We start from the raw sequence: 21,758 nt of genomic DNA, 5'->3' as shown, positions 1-21,758 counted from the left end.
TCCACTTGAATTTTGCTTTATCAGAAAAATGTCATGCTCTGTGATACTGATCAGTTTCCCTATTTGTTCTTTCTCGTTTGTTCCATGACCCTGCAATCAGGAGTCTGTCTGCAGACTCCTGACTCAAGGTAGCTTGTCCATTGTGTAAGTAAACTGTTATCTCAGTGTAAGATCTGCTTCACTCATTAGATTGTAACTGTGAAGATGGAAGCATTTGGGCTTTGTGCCCCACCACCTGCCCCACGCCAACAGACACAGGACAGAGCAGCGGCTGACACAGTCGGCACTGAGACAGGGACAGAGTGGGTAAAAATGGTTGACATTTTATAATCATCATGATATATATTTTTAAATGTATTTTCCCAACTATACATTAATATATGTATTGTATACAAATTTTGAATATGTGAGTGTAACTTTAAAAATATAAGCAGAAGCTTATTTCATGGTTATCTCTGAGTGGTACTATGCATTTAAAAATATATTTCTGTTTTCCAAATATCCACTGAGTACTTTTATATTTAAAATTAGGAACAATGTTCTATTTTTTTAGTATATCCTTTTCCTGAACTAATCTGAATTCTGACCACTCACCATGTCCTATGCTAGGGGTCCCCAAACTACGGCCCACGGGCCGCATGCGGTCCCCTGAGGCCATTTATCCGGCCCCCACCACACTACCGGAAGGGGCACCTCTTTCATTAGTGGTCATCCACATCCTGTGCTCCTGGAGTCCTGTATGTGGCGGCATCGCTCAGGTACAGTACTACTTCCAGTGACGCGGGACGCACGCGTCACGGCTCTGGAAGCGCGTCATATCACTTGTTATGGCTAGCAGTGACAAATATGGAACCGGACATTGACCATCTTATTAGCCAAAAGCAGGCCCATAGTTCCCATTGAAATACTGGTCAGTTTGTTGATTTAAATTTACTTGTTCTTTATTTTAAATATTGTATTTGTTCCAGTTTTGTTTTTTTACTTTAAAATAAGATATGTGCAGTGTGCATAGGGATTTGTTCATAGTTTTTTTTATAGTCCGGCCCTCCAACGGTCTGAGGGACAGTGAACTGGCCCCCTGTGTAAAAAGTTTGGGGACCCCTGTCCTATGCTATAACCGGGCTTAGGTCCAAGATAATGTGTTTATCACTCTCAAACCCAATTATGCATGTACCTATTTACCAGTGACATTAGAATATGTGTTTATTCTCAGAAACAACAATGTCTGCTTTTGGAAAAAAGTCCAAAGTGACCTCAGAAAATCACAGACAGTACACCAGAAAATTAAACAAATAATAGACAATGAGATTGTCATGGATATAAACAAGTATATTTGTATATCATGGAAAGTCTCTTATTGTTTTTGTTTGTTTCAACATTGACATAAACTTAAATGGGGGCATCATTTGAGCACGAATATGGTCATTGTTTTAATGCCATGTGTCTATTTTTATATTTTATTATTTTTTTTTTTGTATTTTTTCAAAGTGAGAAGCAGTGGGGAGGCAGACAGACAGACTCCTGCATGTGCCTGACTGGGATCCACCTGGCATGCCCACCAGGGGGCGATGCTCTGCCCATCTGGGGCATTGCTCCACTGCAATCAGAGCCATTCTAGCACCTGAGGCGGAGGTCATGGAGCCATCCTCCGAGCCCAGACCAGCTTTACTCCAATGGAGCCTTGGCTGAAGGAGGGGAAGAGAGAGATAGAGAGAAAGGAGAGGGGGAAGGGTGGAGAAGCAGATAGATGCTTCTCCTGTGTGCCCTGGCTAGGAATTGAACCTGGGACTTCCACACACCGGGTGGACACTCTACCACTGAGCTAACTGGCCAGGGTCTCCATATGTGTCTATTTAAAATATTTATTTTATTAACTTTGGAGAGAGGAAGGGAGAGAGAAGGAGAAAGACAGGAACATCTATTCTTGTAGGTGCCCTGACCAGGGACCAAACCGGCAACCTCAGCACTTTGGGACAATGTTTCAATCAACTGAGCTATCCAGCCAGGGCATAGGTGTCTATTTAAGAGCCATGTCAAAGTGATAATTGTGGCAGGAGCCAGTGACTTTTCCATCCCTACAGTGAACCTTGTTTCCTTGAACAACTAAGGCATATACCTTCTCTACCTACTCAATTTGGTGGTGTTTGCTCCTCTCTTCTCTGTGAGCCATGTCTCCTGAAATATGTAGATTTAAAGCTTCATGAGGTCAGAAGAGAATCTTGTATACCGCTGTAGAGTTATTGTTGCATACGTAGAGTGTCCAGCCATTCACATATTCATTTCATTCACTCCTACATTTCACAAACATTTATTGAGACCTATGAGGTTCCCAGCTTCTCTCTAGGATATGGAGATGAAACTAACATAGAGCAGGGTACTATTGTCATGCTGCTTCCATTCTAGTGGGGTATGACCCGCCACAGAGGAATGAATAAAATGTATAGGTATTCCTTGATTGAACTGCGGTTGGAAATTCTTATCCTGACAATTAACTGCTTTAAAGATTTATAAAAGTAAATTCTAAAATAAAATTTAGAATTTTTAAAAATTTAGAAGCTAATTTCAGAACCCTATCATCACATCTAAGGAAGAAGGTGGTGGAGAGATCCTTTCTCTCCTTCTGTGCCTTTTTTATTTATGAAGGTACAGTAGTGTGTTGTCGAGCCTACATTCCAGAGTAATCATCACCATGGAAATGAGTATTCATTGCCAATCAGATCTCAACCGGAGTCTCATAAAGGCTGTATAAGGAGGTTTCTATAAAAGAGTATTATGACAGATCCAAGAGAATAAGTCACTCGGGAAAGGCTGCAGGGCATGCTGTTCTAACGTGAACCACATAGCTCCGGGGTTGGCTAGAAGACAGCCAAGGAAGAAGATGGAAGAGCATAGAGGAGCACACACTCAACCTGCTAAGGTCTACCGGGTACCTGCTGGCCTCTGGGTTAGGCACCCCCACCGAAAGGCTATTCCTTTCATCCCCACAGCATCACTGAGAGCTGGCCATTATCATTACTGGTTTACAGAGAAGGAAACTGAAGCTCAGAATGATTAAACAGCTCTCCCAAAGGCCCCTTGTCCTTGGTTGGAAAGCTTCACCAGGGTTTATATTGTACCTCAAAGTCCTAACTCTTTGAGTTAAGAGACAGATGATATGAATTTTAAGTACCAGTTCCCTCAAGTTGCTCGCTTGAAACCTTAGGCAAGTTAATACACTTTGTAGATCTTCCTTTCCTGATCTACAAATGTGAATAATAATATCTATTTCATGGAAAGATGTCAATTTTTACAGGAAAAGTTGTGAGAAATCACTTTGTAATCCATAAAACATTTTGGGGACTACAATGACTGCATGTTAAAAAATATGAGGCCCTGGCTGGTTGGCTCAGTGGTAGAGCATTGGCCTGGCATGCAGGGGTCTGGGGTTCGATTCCTGGCCAGGGCACACAGGAGAGGTGCCTATCTGCTTCTCCACCCCGCCCCCTCTCCTCCCTCTCTGTCTCTCTCTTCCCCTCCTGCAGCCAAGGCTCCATTGGAGCAAAGTTGGCCCGGGCACTGAGGATGGCTCTATGGCCTCTGCCTCAGGTGCTAGAATTGCTCTGGTTGCAACAGAGCGATGCCCCAGATGGGCAGAGCATCGCCCCCTGGTGGGCATGCTGGGTGGATCCCCGTTGGGCGCATGCGGGAGTCTGTCTGACTGCCTCCTTGTTTCCAACTTCAGAAAAATACAAAAAAAAAAAATGAAAGGTCTGTAAAATATTTAAAATTAAAATATTTTCTGAAAAAAAAAATAGAGACGAAATGACAACTATGTTTTATGGAGGAAAAAGAGGGCCAACAGCTGTCATTAATTACAGGTTCCAGAAAAATGAGATAATCACCAGAACACAATTGATTTCTGTAACTGAATTCTGTGGCTCATTCCTACGAATTCAAGATGTCAGAGTTAGAAGTCACCTTAGATGAAGGAACTAGGAACTGAGGCGTTCAGTGATTTACTCAGAGGCAGAGGTGGTCAAAACCCCTGGCTGCTCCACCCAGTGTGGTCCTCCGGCCACTAACTATAAATCATTTCATGTAATGGGCCGTGATGGGATGGGGCAGAGAGAGAGATTGGTGGAAACCACTGTGATCAACAACCTGCCCAAAGAAAATTAAATTGACATCTTGGAAATTTTTATTATGAAGAATAACCACACAGTAATGCTAACCATGATCTTTAAAGTTAAGTACATTACCCCCTCCACCCCCAAACTTCACTATGTGTAGCCACCACGTGCCTGATTAAGGCTGTGGCAATTGGTAACTGAACCACAGGCTCACTAATTAAAGAACTATTTAGGTAACTGAATCTGTTCTTCAGATGACGAATGCTTTTCATCTAGGAACAACTCTTACTTTCCCAATGTTGACCAGTGCTTTGGGCAGTCAGCAATGTTCCTGTAAGACCCACTAGTGGGCAGTCTGACTCGTCTCTGGGAGAGAAGGTTCTGAAGAATGTTGACACTTGAAGTGTTGAGGAATGCAAGACTACTTTTCTAGAAGACCCAAAGCGTCCCTGAGAAATCCTAGTGGATTTGCAAACCAGACATCCTGCATGAAAGAATTGGGGCTAAAAATAGCAGCCGGCTTGGTGGCAGGCTGATACAAGAGCGCATGTCAGTAGCTTTGTGATAGCTATGGGTCTTTATAAGCCTGTGCTTTCTTGTAGGTATTCTCGCTCCTTCTTATTATGCAATTAAAATCTACCCAATTTCTCTTTTTTCTATTCCTCTCTCTCCAAACTCTGTTGTTAGACATATTCTTCCAGGATAATAAGGAGTCCTCTAATAAAATATTTTTCCAAAGCCGCCATTCCAAACCATTTGAGCTTCTCCTTCTTCACTTCCATAAACATCTCATTGTTAAGATATAGTTAATTTGAACAGTTCCATCAGAGATGAGATTCAGTTTTTGAAGCGACATTTTACAAAAAGGAAAAGATAACCTTATAGTGATTGTCAAGTACCTACAACTATGCCCAGCTAATCCCCCTGGTATTGGTGTTATCCCCAATTTAGACATGGCTAAGTGCAGAGAGATTAAAGCTGCCCAGCAAAAGATTAAAGTGTTCCTGTCTAACGTCTGTAAGAATGAGAACCATGGAAAACTGAAAGCCACAGATAACACAGAAATACTACTGAAGCCAAGAGCCACTTGGTTAGGCTGCTCTTCTCCTCTTTCGTCTTCTGCATCCTTGGTAAAGGGGTAGTCAGGCTGACCATTGCTGAAGAGGGGGTCAGCGTTCTTCTCCAAGCCCTCTGACTCTGGTGGGCTGAGGGACCCCGGCAAAGGGGCAAGTCCCACAGCTCTCTTTCCTATTTAATATCCAGAGCTTCCCATCAGGAAGTCTCATCAAATAAATCACTGAAAAGGTATTTTGATGATCTGTCTTTAGGACGACCATATTCTGTGAATTTGTGTAAGAGACTTTTGTTACAATTTTCTCATTAGTAAAGGAGAGAATAATAACATTTTTCTCTCACTTTTTCTCTTTTCCTTCTTATCAAGATTCAAAATTCAAATTTTTGAATTGATCTAGATTCAGGATATGAATTTCACTAAGTTCCAAGACTGAATGTATTGAGTCTTTGAAACATCCTACCTTCTTGACGGAAACTACTGAAAATTCATAGAAACACTACTTGCCCGTAAACGTCTTTCACGTTGCCAATGTTTTTAAAAATAAAAAAAGAAAACATTCAAGATTTAAATTACATCGCATTTGGAATGTTGAGTGGCCAGACTCTCTCAGACATACGCACTCTATTCTGCTCTACTTTTCCCCTCTCAATCACGGGAGCACTTTTAGGACGGACGGAATGGGGGACTTTGTGTGGCACGCTAGATGAAGCAGGCTCTGTTACAAGTTCCCTGGCTGAAAAAGCACCCTTCTTTCAGCACTATTGTCCATCAGCGGTCTCCAGTTACAGCCCAAGTAGTTGTGTAATATATGACTGGACTTGCTACTAATGCAGGTACACAAATCCTGGGACAGAGACACCTTGTGCTACAGTAAAATGATCTGGCCCGGGCTTCCATTAGGTCATCCGGCACACAGAATGGGAGCTCACATCAGAGATGGTGGGAATTGGTTTGCATGCTGATTTTTATCGGGCCATTCAAGATCTTTCAAAAAAAGTGAATTTAAAAAGTCCTTTTTAGTAGAAACTATGAAGCACATTTAAACATCTGACTAGCTGGGATTTAGAACTATGAGTCTAAGATTATGCTACTTTATTTATTTAGTTTTAGATTGTGCTATTTTAATATTTAAAACAATTTGGCATAAAAATCTGATGTGCTTATCACTATTGTAAATGGATTTTCTAATATTTTCTCTTAGAATGGCTTTTTATCCAATGTAAATGACACATGGTTTGCATTTTCCTTAAATGAAAATACTGAGACTATGAGAATTTTTGAGGAAGATTAATAAAGAATGTGGAATCCTGAAGTTAAGTTATTCTTTAAATGATAGTTCAGAATAGTGGGTTGTTTTGTTTTTTTTTTTTGCACTATAGCAGAATCTGAAGTATATGTCTGTAATGTCAGGAATCATCCTATTATCTGGGTTAATATAAAGCCAATTAAGGAACTATACTATGTGAAAAGTGTGCAGTAAGTAGCAGATGCTACTGTGACTGTGTAAGAAAGGTAAAGCATGGAAAATCAAGGTCAATACCTCCCTCATGTAATCTACCATACATTACCGAACATCAGAGATGTGTCACCTTGGGCTGGACTTCCCAGGGATGCACAGCATGGGAAGATGACAGGAAGAGAATAAGATGCCACTGAACACTGGTGCGATTCAAATAATTTAACAACTGGTTCTCTGCCCTCATGACTGTCTTAAGTATAAAAAAAAATGATATTCCAAAAGGTAGTTTATTATTTTATGCATTTAGTACTTAAATAAGAACAATAGAAGAGGTACACAAAACTAGATTATAAGAAAGAGTTTTAAAATATTAATAAAATATATTAAATAATACAAGACATAAAACAATAAAACTGTTATTTAAGATATTTCCAGGTTACTTCTTGATTGGCATCCTCACTTGCAGGGTTTTTTTTTATCTTATGAATGGAATAAACATGATTATGGGTGCTTAGAATATGCTGTTGCAGGATGAATGTTAAAAAAGGGTAAGTGGCCCTGTCCAACTCAGCGGTAGAGAATCCGCCTAGAGTGTGGAAGTCCTAGGTTTGATTTCCTTCCAGGGCACACAGGAGAAGGGCCCATCTGCTTCTCCACCCTCCCCCTTCTCCTTTCTATCTGTCTCTCTCTTCCCCTCCCACAGCCAAGGCTCCCTTGGAGCAAAGTTGGCCTGGGTGCTGAGGATGGCTCCATGGCCTCTGCCTCAGGCGCTAGAATGCTCAGGTTGCAGCAGAGCAATGCCCCAGATGGGCAGAGCATTGCCCCCTAGTGGGCATGCTGGGTGGATCCTGGTTGGGCACATGCGGGAGTCTGTCTATCTGCCCTCCCCAGGTGCCCACCTTAGACAGAACCCTGATGACAAGTGCCATTTTAACAACTGGTTCACCAAACTCAATAAAAAATTGGGTATCGGTTCTTCCGAACTGGTGCGAACCAGCTGAATCCCACCACTGCCATTGAAATAGAAATTAAAGAGAACAGCCCTGCCCGTGGAGGAGAGGCAGAAACCGCAGTGATGCTGCAGCAGGCCGGCACTGGCAACGCCCATACCCGAACGCCTGAGGCAGCCACAGAGGGGGTGGTGGGCCTGCAGACAGACCACACCTAAGGAACACAGAGGTCACACCCTTCTTATACACAGACAGAATGGGAAGGCTGAGAAATGCAACCCAAATGAATCAAGATAAATCCACAGAAATGGACTTGAATGAGTCAGATATAAACAAATTACTAGATGCAGAGTTTAAAATAATGATTGTTAGGATGCTCAAAGATCTTAGAACAGCAATAGATGGACATAGTGAGTACCTAAATCAAGAGATAGCAAATATAAAAAAGGACATTGAAATAAATGGCACCGCAATTGGCCCACCATGAAAGCTGGAATGCCCACTAGTGGGCAGGAGGGACCAGGGTGACCAGCACTGCAAAAGTGGGTGGTTTTTATAAAAAGGTTTGCCATCACGGACCTAGGTGAAATGGACAAATTCCTTGAAACATATAATCCTTCAAAAATCAATCTGAAAGAATCAGAAAATTTAAACAGACCAATTACAACAAATAAGATCAAAACAGTTATAAAAAATCTCCCAACAAAGAAAAGTCCTGGGCCAGATGGCTTCACAGGTGAATTCTACCAAATATTCAAAGAAGAACTAACTCTTATCCTTCTCAAACTATTTCAAAAAATTGAAGAGGAAGGAAGACTTCCAAGCTCCTTTTATGAGGCGAGCATAATTCTGATTCTAAAACCAGGCAAAGACAACATAAAGAAAGAAAATTATAGGCCAATTTCCCTGATAAATTTAGATGCTAAAACCCTTAACAAAATATTCAATATTAGCAAACCGGATCCAGCAATACATGAAAAAAAAATCATACATCATGACCAAGTGGGATTTATTCTGGGAGGCAAAGATGGTACAATATTCATAAATCAATCGATGTGATTCATCACCTTAAAAAAAGGAAGCCTGACCTGTGGTGGCACAGTAGATAAAGCGTCGACCTGGAAATGCTGAGGTTGCCAGTTCGAAACCCTGGGCTTGCCTGGTCAAGGTACATATGGGAGTTGATGCTTCCAGCTCCTCCCCCCTTCTCTCTCTCTCTGTCTCTCTCTCTCCCTCTCTCTCTCATCTCTAAAAATGAATAAATAAAATAAAATAAAAAAGAAATTAAGTAAAAAAAGGAAGGAGAAAAACCACATGATAATTTCAATAGATGCAGAAAAAGCATTTGATAAAATCCAGCACCCATTCATGATAAAAACTATCCGCAAAGTGGGAATACAGGGAACATACCTCAACATGCTAAAGGCCATCTATGAAAAACCCACAGCCAACATCATAATTATATGGCAAAAATTAAAAGCAATCCCCCTAAGATCAGGAACAGGACAGGGGTTCCCCCTTTCACTACTCTTATTCAACATAGTAGTTGAATAAGTCCTAGCCACAGAAATCAGACAAGAAGAAGAAATAAAAGGCATCCAAATTGGAAAAGAAGAAGTAAAACTATCATTATTTGCAGATGATATGATACTGTATATAAAAAACCCTAAAGTCTCAGTCAAAAAACTACTGCACTTGATAAATGAATTCAGCAAGGTGGCAGGGTATAAAATCAATACACAGAAATCAGAGGCATTTTTATACACCAACAATGAACTGTCAGAAAGAGAAATTAAGGAAACAACCCCCTTCACTATTGCAACCAAAAAAATAAAGTACCTAGGAGTAAATTTAACCAAAGAGGTTAAAGACTTGTACTCCAAAAATTACAAAACATTGATAAAAGAAATCAAGGAAGATACAAACAAGTGGAAGTATATATTATGCTCATCATTAGGAAGAATAAACATTATCAAAATGTCTATACTACCCAAAGCAATTTATAAATTCAATGCAATACCAATTAAAATACCAATGACATACTTCAATTATATAGAACATATATTCCAAAAATTTATATGGAACCAAAATAGAACACAAATAACCTCAGCAATCTTGAAAAAGAAGAATAAAGTGGGAGGTATCACATTTCCTGATACCAAGTTATACTACAAGACCATTGTACTCAAAACAGCTTGGTACTGGCATAAGAACAGGCACATAGATCCATGGAACAGAAGAGAGAACTCAGAAATAAACCCACACCCATATGGACAATTGATATTTGACAAAGGAGGTAAGGAAATACAATGGAGTAAAGACAGTCTCTTTAACAAATGGTTTTGGGAAAATTGGACAGCTACCTGCAAAAAAATGAAACTAGACCACCAACTTACACCATTCACAAAAATAAACTCAAAATGGATAAAAGACTTAAATGTAAGCCGTGAAACCATAAGCATATTAGAAGAAAACATAGGCAGTAAGCTCTCTGACATCTCTCGCAAGGATATATTTGCTGATTTATCCCCACAAGCAAGTGAAATAAAAGACAAGATACACAAATGGGACTATATAAAACTAAAAAGCTTTTGCACAGCTAAAGACAATAAGAACAGAATAAAAAGACAAACCACACAATAGAGAACATATTTGACAATACGACTGATAAGGGGTTAATAACCAAAATTTATTAAGAACTTGTAAAAATCAACACCAGGAAGACAAACAATCCAATCAAAAAACGGGCAAAAGAAGTGAATAGACACTTCTCCAAAGAGGACATACAGATGACCAATAGGCATATGAAAAAATGCTCAACATCACTAATCATTAGAGAAATGCAAATTAAAATCTCAATGAGATATCACCTCACACCAGTCAGAATGGCACTCATTAACAAAACAACACACAATAGGTGCTGGTGAGGATGTGGAGAAAAGGGAACCCTCCTGCACTGCTGGTGGGAATGCAGACTGGTGCAGCCACTGTGGAAACCAGTATGGAGATTCCTCAAAAATTAAAAGTGGAATTGCCTTTTGACCCAGCCATCCCACTTTTAGGAATATACTCCAAGAACACCATCACTGATTCAAAAGAAGAAATGCACCCCTATGTTTATGGCAGCATTGTTCACAATAGTGAAGATCTGGAAACAGCCCAAATGTCTGTCGGTGGACAAATGGATTAAAAAGCTTTGGTACATATATATATATATACAAAGGAATACTATGGGGCCACGAAAAAGAAGAAAATATTTCCTTTTGCAACAACATGGATGGACCTGGAAACTATTATGTTAAGTGAAATAAGCCAGGCAGAGAAAGAAAAATATCATATAACCTCACTCATTTGAGGAATCCAAGGAACAATGTGAACTGAGGAACGGAATTGAGACAGAGGAGAGATCAAAGGGATCAGAGGAAAAGAGAACAGAGGAAAAGGGGATGATAGGATGGGATAAACCTGAATGGAAGGGGGGAGGGCTCTATGGGAAGGGTGGTGTGAAGCCAGTATCCACAGCTACCATCACAGCTGCCTGGCCCAAGCAGGTTCACATTGGATTCGGACAGTTGGTAAAGAAACAACAGAGCCAAAAACTGGTGGGCCATCATCTTTAATTCTAGCTTGCACCTGGTGGGTAAGTAAAAACACACACTGGGCTCCAAAACCCACTCATTCAGTGCTCACAAAGTTACTGACTTATCCAAGTTTCCTAGAATCAAAGGTTTCTAGCTCACTAGCCTCATTCTCCTTTGTTCCCCATCTCCTTCCTTCTCCCTGCACAAACTCTGCACAAACTGGCTTCTCTTTCAACACTCCACCATCTTGGCTGCCTCTCCTCTCCTCCACATGACCTTACTTTGCTCTCCAACCTGCTCTCTGCTCTAATGCTAATCTCAGGAACCGAGAGAGCAAGCTTCCAGTCTGCCCCACTTTATAGTACAGAAATCAAAACCTTTAATCCAATATACAAAATAGGGAAGTCTCTAATACAAAGTCACTTATCTGAGGCATAATGCGATTCCTCATGAGAGTGCAGCACCCCACATCAAAAAGGGTGGAAAAGGCTTAGTCCTAAAACCAAGCCCCAGGATACAAGGATCCTACCTGCCCACAGCCCGCCCCCAACACACATTAATATAATCACGCCCATCCCAAGCAATCACCTGGGCACGGGCTTCCATGTGGGCAGCGCCCTCTTTAACAAAGTGAGCATAATATATTTTATCTGCCCAACAGGCAGCAAGGGAGGTGTTGAGGGGAATACAGAGGAGGGGGGATGCAGTCAGGGCAACACTAGAATCTATGTAAACACAATAAATTAAATTAAAAAAAAAAGAAAACTAAAGAGAAGTTGGAAGACTACGGATCACCATACAGAGCTGCCCACAACTGCAAGTACCATCTGCTTTCAGCAAAGCACGCTGTGGACGTGGATGGGATGAGGCTGGAGACAGACTTCTAGGCAGAATGCTTATGTAATAAAATATCTGAGAGGCATTTTTCATCTCCAAGGAAACAGGAGATTGAACTAAATGATAATTTATATTGATATTTCAGGAGATAGACTGACTCTGCTGGGACTAGGAGAAGGGACTTGATTGTGCCCAAGGGGCTTGTGAAAGAATTCTAATTCTTCTCCATTCCCCCAATAGCCCTTGTTCTCAGAGGGCCCTGCAAATGCTATAATGACCTGGGGACTCATCTAAGGAGTGACAGGCTTTCTTCTGGCCTTTGCTCTGATTTTATTTAGAGTTTTGTGTATGAAAGGCAGCATCTGTGGACTGCTTCTCATTCATACGGTTATGCTATTCACGTCATTTGTGTATCAATGGCAAGTGGAGTCTTTTGTGGATTCCTCAAATAGTTTCATGAACATTTAAACAATAATAATATTAGTTGTATTATAAGGCTCTCAGCAGAAAATAATACCGTTATATATATTAGGATTCTACAATGAGTTTGTTAAAAAACTATTTTTAAGGGGATGGCCACAGTATGGGTAAAATACCAGATATTGTAGCATCCAGGGACTCTGTTTCCAACTCCAGGCTGGAGAAGGTGAGTGGAGACAGAGAGAGCTGTGCAAAGGGCTGTCTACTCTGAGCTGTGGGGACACTACCAGGCTGTGGTGATCTCTCAGGGAAGGGCTGGGGAAATAAGACACCCACTTTACACTCCTCTCACCCCCTTATTAACCAACCCAAGTCAAATCCAGAAGTCAAGTGCAACTGTTGACATAGTCTATGAAGCGCAATCACCTGGGCAAAGGTGGAGAAGGGTGGGGAGAGTATACAGAGAGGCAAGTAGAAGACATTTAGCATATACGTATATAGGATTTGTAAAATCATCTGTAAGCAAAATTTAGAGCAAAATTATGAAATGTTAAGACCATAAACTATAAATTTTATTAGCTGCTAACAGAATCAAGTTGCATGTCAACTCTGGGAAATTACAAATTCAATATTTGCAAAACATGCCTTATAAAATATTTACATTTAAAGAAATATTGGGGATTAGTAAGTCTGTGAAAACATTTTGGGTATTAGCTCCTTTTCTAACAAGTTTTTTTTTGAGTTTAATCTGATGCTTCGTAAAATACTGGTTGAATAAATATTCAAAATATTGCAAATAACTTATACTACGGTAGGCAAAAGTAGGTTTATAGTTGTGAGTCTGAAAAACACACGGCTTTATTCTTGTATTATTAATTATTATATTATTTTCCTACTTTTGCCCTCCTGTACTGTTAGGCCATGTCTCAACTGCTTTCCTTAAATGTCACATTTCTCAGGTCATTTTCACTACTAAGCTAAGAACTGGGTTTTGTATGTCCTGTTTATGATACATGGAAGTCTCCATCAGTTCTGTTCTTGGAAGCCAGAGTTTCTCATCCACGGTGCCATATTGTCCTGAGCCAGATAATTCTTTGTCGTGGGGTCACCCTGTGCAGTGTAGGATGGTCAAAGGCATTCTTATTCTCCGCATACCCGATATCAGGGGTTTGTCTCGCAGGTTGTGACAAACAAGAATGTCTTCAGACATTAAAACTGTTCCCTGGGAAGTAAAATTGCTCCCACTGAAAACACTCTTCAAAGCGAACTGTATTGGGAGTGTCATAGTTTGGACATCACATGCTCCATTCATGCACCAGGCCTCTCTCCGTACCAGGCCACTTCCAGAATCAGCCTATGAAAAGAGCTATCTGGAATCAGGTGGCTAATCTAATCACCTCTGGCAATCATTATTAAAGAATTTGCCTCACTGTGCTTCCCCAAGCAGGTGACCGGGTAGCTTTAATTGGAAAGTTGACCTTGGGCATGACAGGCAGTGAGAATGATGTGTTCAGAATAACTTTGCAAGCCATTATCCCAGCTCTGACTTCTGGTTGCTGCCTAGAGGGGAAGCCACATCTGTACAAACATTTCCTAGCTGGAAACAGACCAAAGGACACTTTGGTGCCTTATTTTTTTAATTTAGTTCTAATGATTTGGGATGAAAGTCCGCCATCTTCTGCCTGGACCTTGAAATAACCTGCTACTTTAGTCTATCTGCATCTGTTCTTGTTTCCCACTAGTTCAGTATTCATAGCATGACATCAGTGGCTCTTTAAAAATAAAAATAGGGTTTGTCATTCTCTATTTTAAAACCCTTTGGTAGTTTCCTTACTCACTAGACCCCATGTGATTTGGTGTCTCCTTATTTATCCAAACCTCGATTTATTTTGTTTTTTAAACTTTATTAGGGTATAATTGATATATATTTTAAAAAACTACACATACTTAGTGTACACATTTTGTTGAGTTTGGACATATCTATAAACCTATGACCATATCACCACAATCAAGACACTAAATCTATCCATCACCTCCAAAAATTTTCTTTGTTCTCTTGTGTTTTGTTTTGCCTTGCTTTGCTTTGTGGTAAGAACACTCAATATGAGAGCTGTCCTTTTAACATATCCCAAAGTGCACAACAGCATATAAACTACAGGCACTAGGTTGTATAGAAGATCTCTAGAAAGCATTCATCTTGTCAAATGGAAGCCTTCTACTCACTGAGCAACACTTTTTTATTTCTCCCAGCCCCTGGTGACCACCATCCTATTCTCTCCTTCTCTGGATTTCTTTTAGACCTCCCATGGAAGTGGAATCGTGCAATATCTGTCCTGTGATTGGCTTATTTCACTAACGTAATATCCTCTAAATTCATCCGTGTTGTTGCAAATGGCAGGATTGCTTTCTTTTTTAAGGCTGCACAATATTCTATTGCATGTCATACCACCTTTTCTTTATCCATTTATCCATGGGTGTTCAGGTTGTTTCCAGACCTTGGCTATTGTGAATAATGCTACAGCAAACATGGGAGGAGATATATATATATATATATATCTTTGAAATCCTGACTTCAATTTTTTTGGATATAACGTATACCCAGAAGTGAAATTTTTGGATCATATGGTAGTTTTATTTTTAATTTTTAAGGACCCTCCATACTGTTTTTCAAAGTATTTACACCAATGTACCTTCTTACCAACAGTGCACAAGGATTTCAATTTCTCAACCTCACCAACACACACACACACACACACACACACACACACCATCCTAACTAGGCATGAGGTGATATCTCATTGCGGTTTTTATTTGACCTTTTCATAAACCTTGTCCACCCTCATTTTAAACTACTGTCAGTTGACTCTCTGCTTTCTTGCAACACAGGTTAATATAAACCTCGCAACAGGGGCCTTTGCATGAACTACTTCTTCTTCCCACCTCCCTGCATCTGGCTAACTCCGCATTCTTCATGTTTCTGCTCAGAGGCTTCCCCACACCCAAATGTCAGACGTTCACAGTGATGAGCGCTGAGTTTGCTGTGCAAACCCTCTTACAGAGCTGGGCCCCTTTCCTTCGGAGCATTTATCTTGCTTTGCAATCACACAGTCAGTCAAGTGACTATTTGATGAATGTGTCTTCTCCAGTAGACCTAACACCTGTGGGGGCAGGGCCTGTTCCTTATTTCTCATTGGTACAGACTAACAAATAGAAAAATTTTATAAATATTTCTAAAAGGAAAGAAGAAGGGGCTACTGAGCAAAAGAAACAAATGTCCTGTGTTAGTGTATCCTGCAGCCCAACCTGCTCATCTTCATCTTCACTCTCCTCATTCTGCCCAGTCTAACTTCATAAATGCCTCTTTCTTTTTGTTTTCAATGGACAATGATTTTTTTTTTTATGCCATCATTATGCTACTTTGAGCTGATTATCTTTTAGGCTTCTAGCCAGCAGGTAAAATGTGGCCAAGACTTACAATTTAAGAAGACACTCAGTGAGGTGCTAGATAAACCATGTATGAGTCTGTGGTCCTGCCGCCAGAGAAAGACTTCAGTGAAGTCCACCCGAGCACAGCAAAAGTGGCTTCGAAAATAAGTGCTCCTTTCAGACCCATTCAGAGCCCCTTCTCACACCACTGTTCACTGGGTTCCCCCAGTGATCACGCTGTGGTCCAGAGCAGCGGAAAGGCTGAGCTACATTGCTAAACAATCTGCAGGAATGAAGAAATGGCCTCAGCGACCTTGCTCCTCAGCAGCCCCTGTCAGAAGAAAGCCTTTCGCTGTCGCTCGCTGTCCTTCACATCAGTCTGGAGTGGCACAATTCATTACACAGTCTGTCTTCTTCGGGTACAATCGTTTTGCCACACATCACCAGTGAAAGGGACGGAGAAAATCCATTTGACATAGCCGGACTTTCTCCTACCAGCGGGGACCAGGCAGCTGCACAAAGTCACTTCCAATTAATGACAAAGCGGTTGCGTTAAAGATTTGAACATTATTTTTAAACGACGATAAACAAGTCATGGTTGGTGCCAGAGGTTAGATAAAGACGGTGGGTCGGGAAGCGGGAAAGGGCGGGGCAGAGGAATGAAACAAAACTGCCTAATATTCAGGCTTGTGGTATTTATAAATGTCGATTGGCCCCTGGATGATGGATGAGCTTCAGAACCTCAAAACCCAAAGAATGCATAATCTTAAAATAAGCTCTTTCAGGCCTGGGTTAGCACAGTATTTACAGTAATCGTACATTCATGGTAATAACATAATAGCACCTTTCATTCCCAAATCTCAGATTTTGCACATTTATAAGCTATCAACTTCTGAACCAGTGATGAATAGCCTTCCGGTATGTGCCTATAAAACTTGCTATAAAACAAGTGATATAATGAGTGGCTTCTCTTAGGTAACATAGCAGACTGACAGCTATGTAGACTGGCTTCTAAAAGCATAGTTTTAAGAAAGGGTAAAATCATGAAACCATTCTGTATATAAAAGTGACACCGGAATGGGGAAGTGATACTGAAACATTTTTTTTTTCTTCAAGTGAGTTGTAGTAAAACAACAATCAGTACAATTATAGCATTTTTCTTTTCCCGGAGTTAAAAGGAGAGAAAAACACACTCACTCCTAAGGTGCCTAGAGGAAAATGGACACTCTAGTTTGGTTTTGACCTTTGTGGTTTGTATGTTTACTTATTTATAGCTCAACCTGCAACTTAGGCAGAGCTTGATCAAGCTGGCCACTGTCCACGGTGAAAAGGGCCCAGTTATTGGCCATGGAATTTCAGACTGGAACGGGAGTACTTTAAACCCGACCTATTTCGGTGCTCCAAATGGACTCTCCTTTAAACCTTTGTATGTAAACAGTTGGACATATTTGGAGGTGTGTGCGCTAAAAACTTTAAGAAAAGTGTATGGTTTTATAAGGAGCTGTTGTAATTAAATTCAGAGTAACTTCTAGTTAATCATCCCCCACAGGGGACCATGATAAAGATTAAGTTATGTTTTCTACATGAAATTTTAAAAAATTTAATCTTCAAAGCTCAAAACATCGTGTTTTTCTGGGAATACATTCAAAGCAAATCATTGCAATGAATGGGTCTTTGAAAAATTATTCAAACATCCCAAAATCTAGAATGATGAGACTCAACTCTCCTTTTAAGATCCCAAAGAAAGACATTTCTCGTTGAGAAGTGATTTTGTCTCACTGCTGCCTTGCAGTTAGATTTTTAAGTTTAGAGTGACCAACAAGCCAGCATGCTCTTCAGAGTCAGATTTAATTAAGTCCTCAAGGAGAAATGAAATGATAAAGTTACTGGTGATAGGTGATTGCTTAAGGTTTTCAAGAGAATAGCCAACACCAGAGGTAAACAGAGTACAAATTACAAGTATACGTATAGTTCTCTCTTAACTGTATTGATTTAGACTTGTCATAAAGGAATCACTTGGTGAATCCTTTTATAGCTTTAGCATATCCAGATATTGGCCCGTGAGGTCAATATAAGTCAAGGTAAATAAACATTCAAAAAGTTTCATACAAAATAAAACTCAGTTGTAATGCTTTACTGGACGCCATCTCACATGTCTTAAAAACTAGCTTGATTTGGTTCATGTAAAGAGATGTGGTAATCGTGACCCTGTTTTACATAATGCTTGTTTATGTAATAGGACATCACTCTACACTGGGTCCCAGGAACCTTATTAGATTTGTTCATTTCTGTGTTTCTCAAATAGATTAAAGAAGAAAAACATACTTGTACATTTTTATAGTTTATTACAGCTTTTGGATTGCTGTTCAAATTGAATCAATTTCCACACAGTAAGACATTTCTCAATTCAATCCTACACTGCTTTAGAAAATGAAAACTATATTTTCCATGAGTCATTCTTTGAATTACAAAATGTTCATCACCCAGGAGAGTTTATTGTATCCATAACACTAACGCAGCACAATGAACGGTGTTAATGTCAGCAGTATCCGGCTGTTTATTTGGTAACATCCAATAATGGGAGGAGGTTAGTGCTTAATGCTTTTATTTGATGTTTAACATTTCAAACTGCTCATGCTATTAAGTGCTTAGTCAGCGGATCAAATTTTATTTTCTTATAAGCAAATCAGAAAAAAACAAGAAATACATGATTCCATACATTGGTGGAACATAAAAATGAGACTAAGAGACATGGACAAGAGTGTGGTGGTTACCAAGGGTGGGGGGGGAGGGAGGACATGGGAGGGAGGGAGGGAGAGAGTTAGGGGGAGGGGGAGGGGCACAGAGAACTAGATGGAGGGTGACGGAGGACAATCTGACTTTGGGCGAGGGGTTTGCAACATAATTTGATGACAAAATAACCTAGACATGTTTTCTTTGAATATATGTACCCTGATTTATTAATGTCATCCCATTACCATTAATAAAAATTTATTAAAAAAAAAAATTTTATTTTCTTGATATTTTCCAAAGCAAAAAAATATGTAAATTTATCAATATTATATGGTGAAATGCAGCAGCCAGGACCAAGGGTAATCATGTTATTTCCATTAGGGTTCAGCTTCTCCTTTGGACTCTTCCTTCTCTCCTACTTTGTGACCAAGTAGAAACTCTTAGAGATGGAAAGTATGCATCTTTAATACCTATCAAATATATCCACTAAACTGCATTGCAGAATACTTATGTTCTATAGCAGTGCATTGTGTTCTTCCTGACTAATAAGACATATGGATGGGACTTACATTTTAACATTCTACGTTAGTATAACCTAAAGGCTTTGTCCCACTTAAGTCAATTTCTTTCTTACCCCAACTGAGAAAAAAGAAAGTATATAAAACATTGTGATATACATGTTGTCAACTAACAACTTTCTTAAATGAACACATTTCATGTCCAGGTAAAAACAGAATCAGTTCTTCCTAAAAACAGCAAATAATTTTTTGAGTAATAGGAAAGGAATGATATATCATAAATAATGTTAAATTTGACTTTTTAAAATTAATTTGTTGTCTCACAAAGAAATTAAATGAATGGGACTAGGAATCAAAGCCAAAGGTTCTATATTCTTTATTAGAGTTTTATTATTTGAACAAAACCTTTGCTCTTCATTTTCTTCATCTGTGTGTTATTGTTTTTTTCAGGACAAACTATCTGGCTAGCAAATATGCTGTGAGAATGAAAATATGAATTTAGGTGAAAGACTTGTAGAAATAAAAAGTATTTTTCTATTTAGCTTTGTCATAAAGTACGTAAAGAACTCACCACCCATTTGGCACAGTGGATGATCTTTTGGTCTAGGATTGAAGGTAAAAAATCAAGGCTCTTATTTTTAACATATATTTTTATAATCAGGTTCACAAATTACATAGCTCAGTATAGTCTTAGCATTATACGGGCTTCTGAGTTCTGCATACAATTTAAAAGGTTAAGTTTTAGGGGAAAAGGATGGAGACAGTCCTTCAATAAATAAAATAGGAATCATTAATGACTGAGAAAGTATACTAATACCCAGATCAATTAAGCACAAAGTCTCAATATAGATCTTCCTTAAAGTTTGACAAAATAAATATAAAACACTTTGGCAGAAAATGTGTGAGAATTTATTAGTATATTTTTAGTATACATGTTTAAAAATATTTAAGGTAAAAAAAAAGGGCATCCATTCTGACTATAAGGTCGAGCAGAGCAGATGACGGGGTTGGGGCAGAGCAGGAACAGAAAGAGGGGAACGGAATGCAATGGCTAGAGGGCTGGCAGGTTGTATAAAGAAGGAGGAATTTTGTGAGAGTTTTCTAATGCTTGACTAGGCTTCTCCATTCTGTAATCCATGCTTCTATTCAGTAAGAGATAGATAGCACAGGAAATACAGTGGAAATGAGGTAAGGTGTGGCCAGGCCCTTATCTGCAGTTAATACCATGCATTTTATAAATACATCAATTAGGGCACTAGCGAGATTCTACTGCTACTGTTTGTGGTATTGTTCATACGGCAGAAAATAGCTCAGTGGTGATGAAGAGCACGATTACCCGCCAAATTGGTCTGATTGCAATTGGGGTTGAATGGTAGCCTGGGTGTGTCTCCAAATTTCCTGTCATTATATTTTGAACAGGGTTAGACACACAGCCAGGCATGATGTTGAATGTTGACTAATAGAAACCAAAACGTAGCAGAAAAGCAACTGGGCAAAGGACTGTGGAGAGTCAGCTTTTCTTCGCATGCTTTTCTCTTTTGGAGTTCAGGGTCAGCTGTCACCGCTTTATTTATTGAACCGAGTGGCAGCAAAATAGCATCCCAACACAAGCCTCATCATTCTTCAAAATCCTTGGCTATAGGTAGGAGATGACAAAGCATTGCTTGAAAGGTTTTTGTAATATATTAATTTGATTTAATATCTATATATTATATATACAAGGGAGGGGAGGATAGGGGACATGGGGCCTTTCATACAGGTTGTGAGTCATCTGAGGATTATATTTTAGAGCCTCATGTATCCGTGTTTCATTGCCCAACGTATCTCTCTTTTATCTTGATAGAACTGAGCCTCTATCATTGTGCCCACAGCAGGGCTGCTATATTTCACTCTTCTGGGCTCAGATCGCTTTGCTAAAAGTTTTTCCTGGGTTTTAGAAATATTTGCTCAAATTCATTTGGTAGATCTGAAAATTTATCTCCTGAGAAAAGCACAAAACAGCACAAGAATTATTGCCATACCATCCTTCTGAGAGGTTCTCTGGGTTTACTCAGCAGACAGACTCATTGTTCAACAAATCCTTCCAAAGGTTTACAGTTGAGCATCTCATCAAAAGCAAAAAGCAAAAGCAACATCCCAAGGATGTATTTGTTCAGGAGCATAGGATAGTGTGAGAGCTAAACACTTCTCTGCCCAGTGATGTCCTCAGGTAGATTTTTCGCAATCACCTCTCAGAGTTCCTTAAATGTTTAATTGTACTTTATAATCAGCTATGTTGAGAACACAGTTCTCAGATGGTTTCAAGTCCCCAAAGAACAAACATTGTGTATAAGGTTCTGTTTACCAAGAGAAAGCATAATGTAATAAATCTGAGAAAAGGAAAGGCACCTCATATAAGGAAAATATTTGAGATGAGCTAAATTAAGTTGTGCAAATGTGTGGGGATAGAGGAGAGAGAAAGAGGAAAAGAGAGAAAGAGTGCATGGCTACGGATCTATAACTGCCTCAATACTTACTTCGCTACGGATCTATAACTGCCTCAATACTTACTTCGCTACGGATCTATAACTGCCTCAATACTTACGTCGTCACCAACATCCCCTACATTTTTCTACTAAAGGACCGAGGTGACTTAATAAACCAACAAAAG

General features: G+C 39.7%; 1 long non-coding RNA gene across 1 annotated transcript in view; it reads right to left on the bottom strand.

The window, feature by feature from the left end:
- Nucleotides 1–15,208: 15,208 nt before the first annotated feature.
- LOC136309026 (uncharacterized) overlaps nt 15,209–21,758 on the bottom strand; it is a 48,928-nt gene continuing 42,378 nt past the window's right edge. The window contains exon 4 of the long non-coding RNA XR_010726215.1: nt 15,209–16,369. This is a non-coding gene — a long non-coding RNA (uncharacterized lncRNA). The remainder of the gene's footprint in view (nt 16,370–21,758) is intronic.

Source organism: Saccopteryx bilineata, chromosome 6, assembly GCF_036850765.1.
Source record: "Saccopteryx bilineata isolate mSacBil1 chromosome 6, mSacBil1_pri_phased_curated, whole genome shotgun sequence".
Classification (NCBI taxonomy): Eukaryota; Metazoa; Chordata; class Mammalia; order Chiroptera; family Emballonuridae; genus Saccopteryx; species Saccopteryx bilineata.
This window is presented reverse-complemented; position numbering and strand designations above follow the sequence as displayed.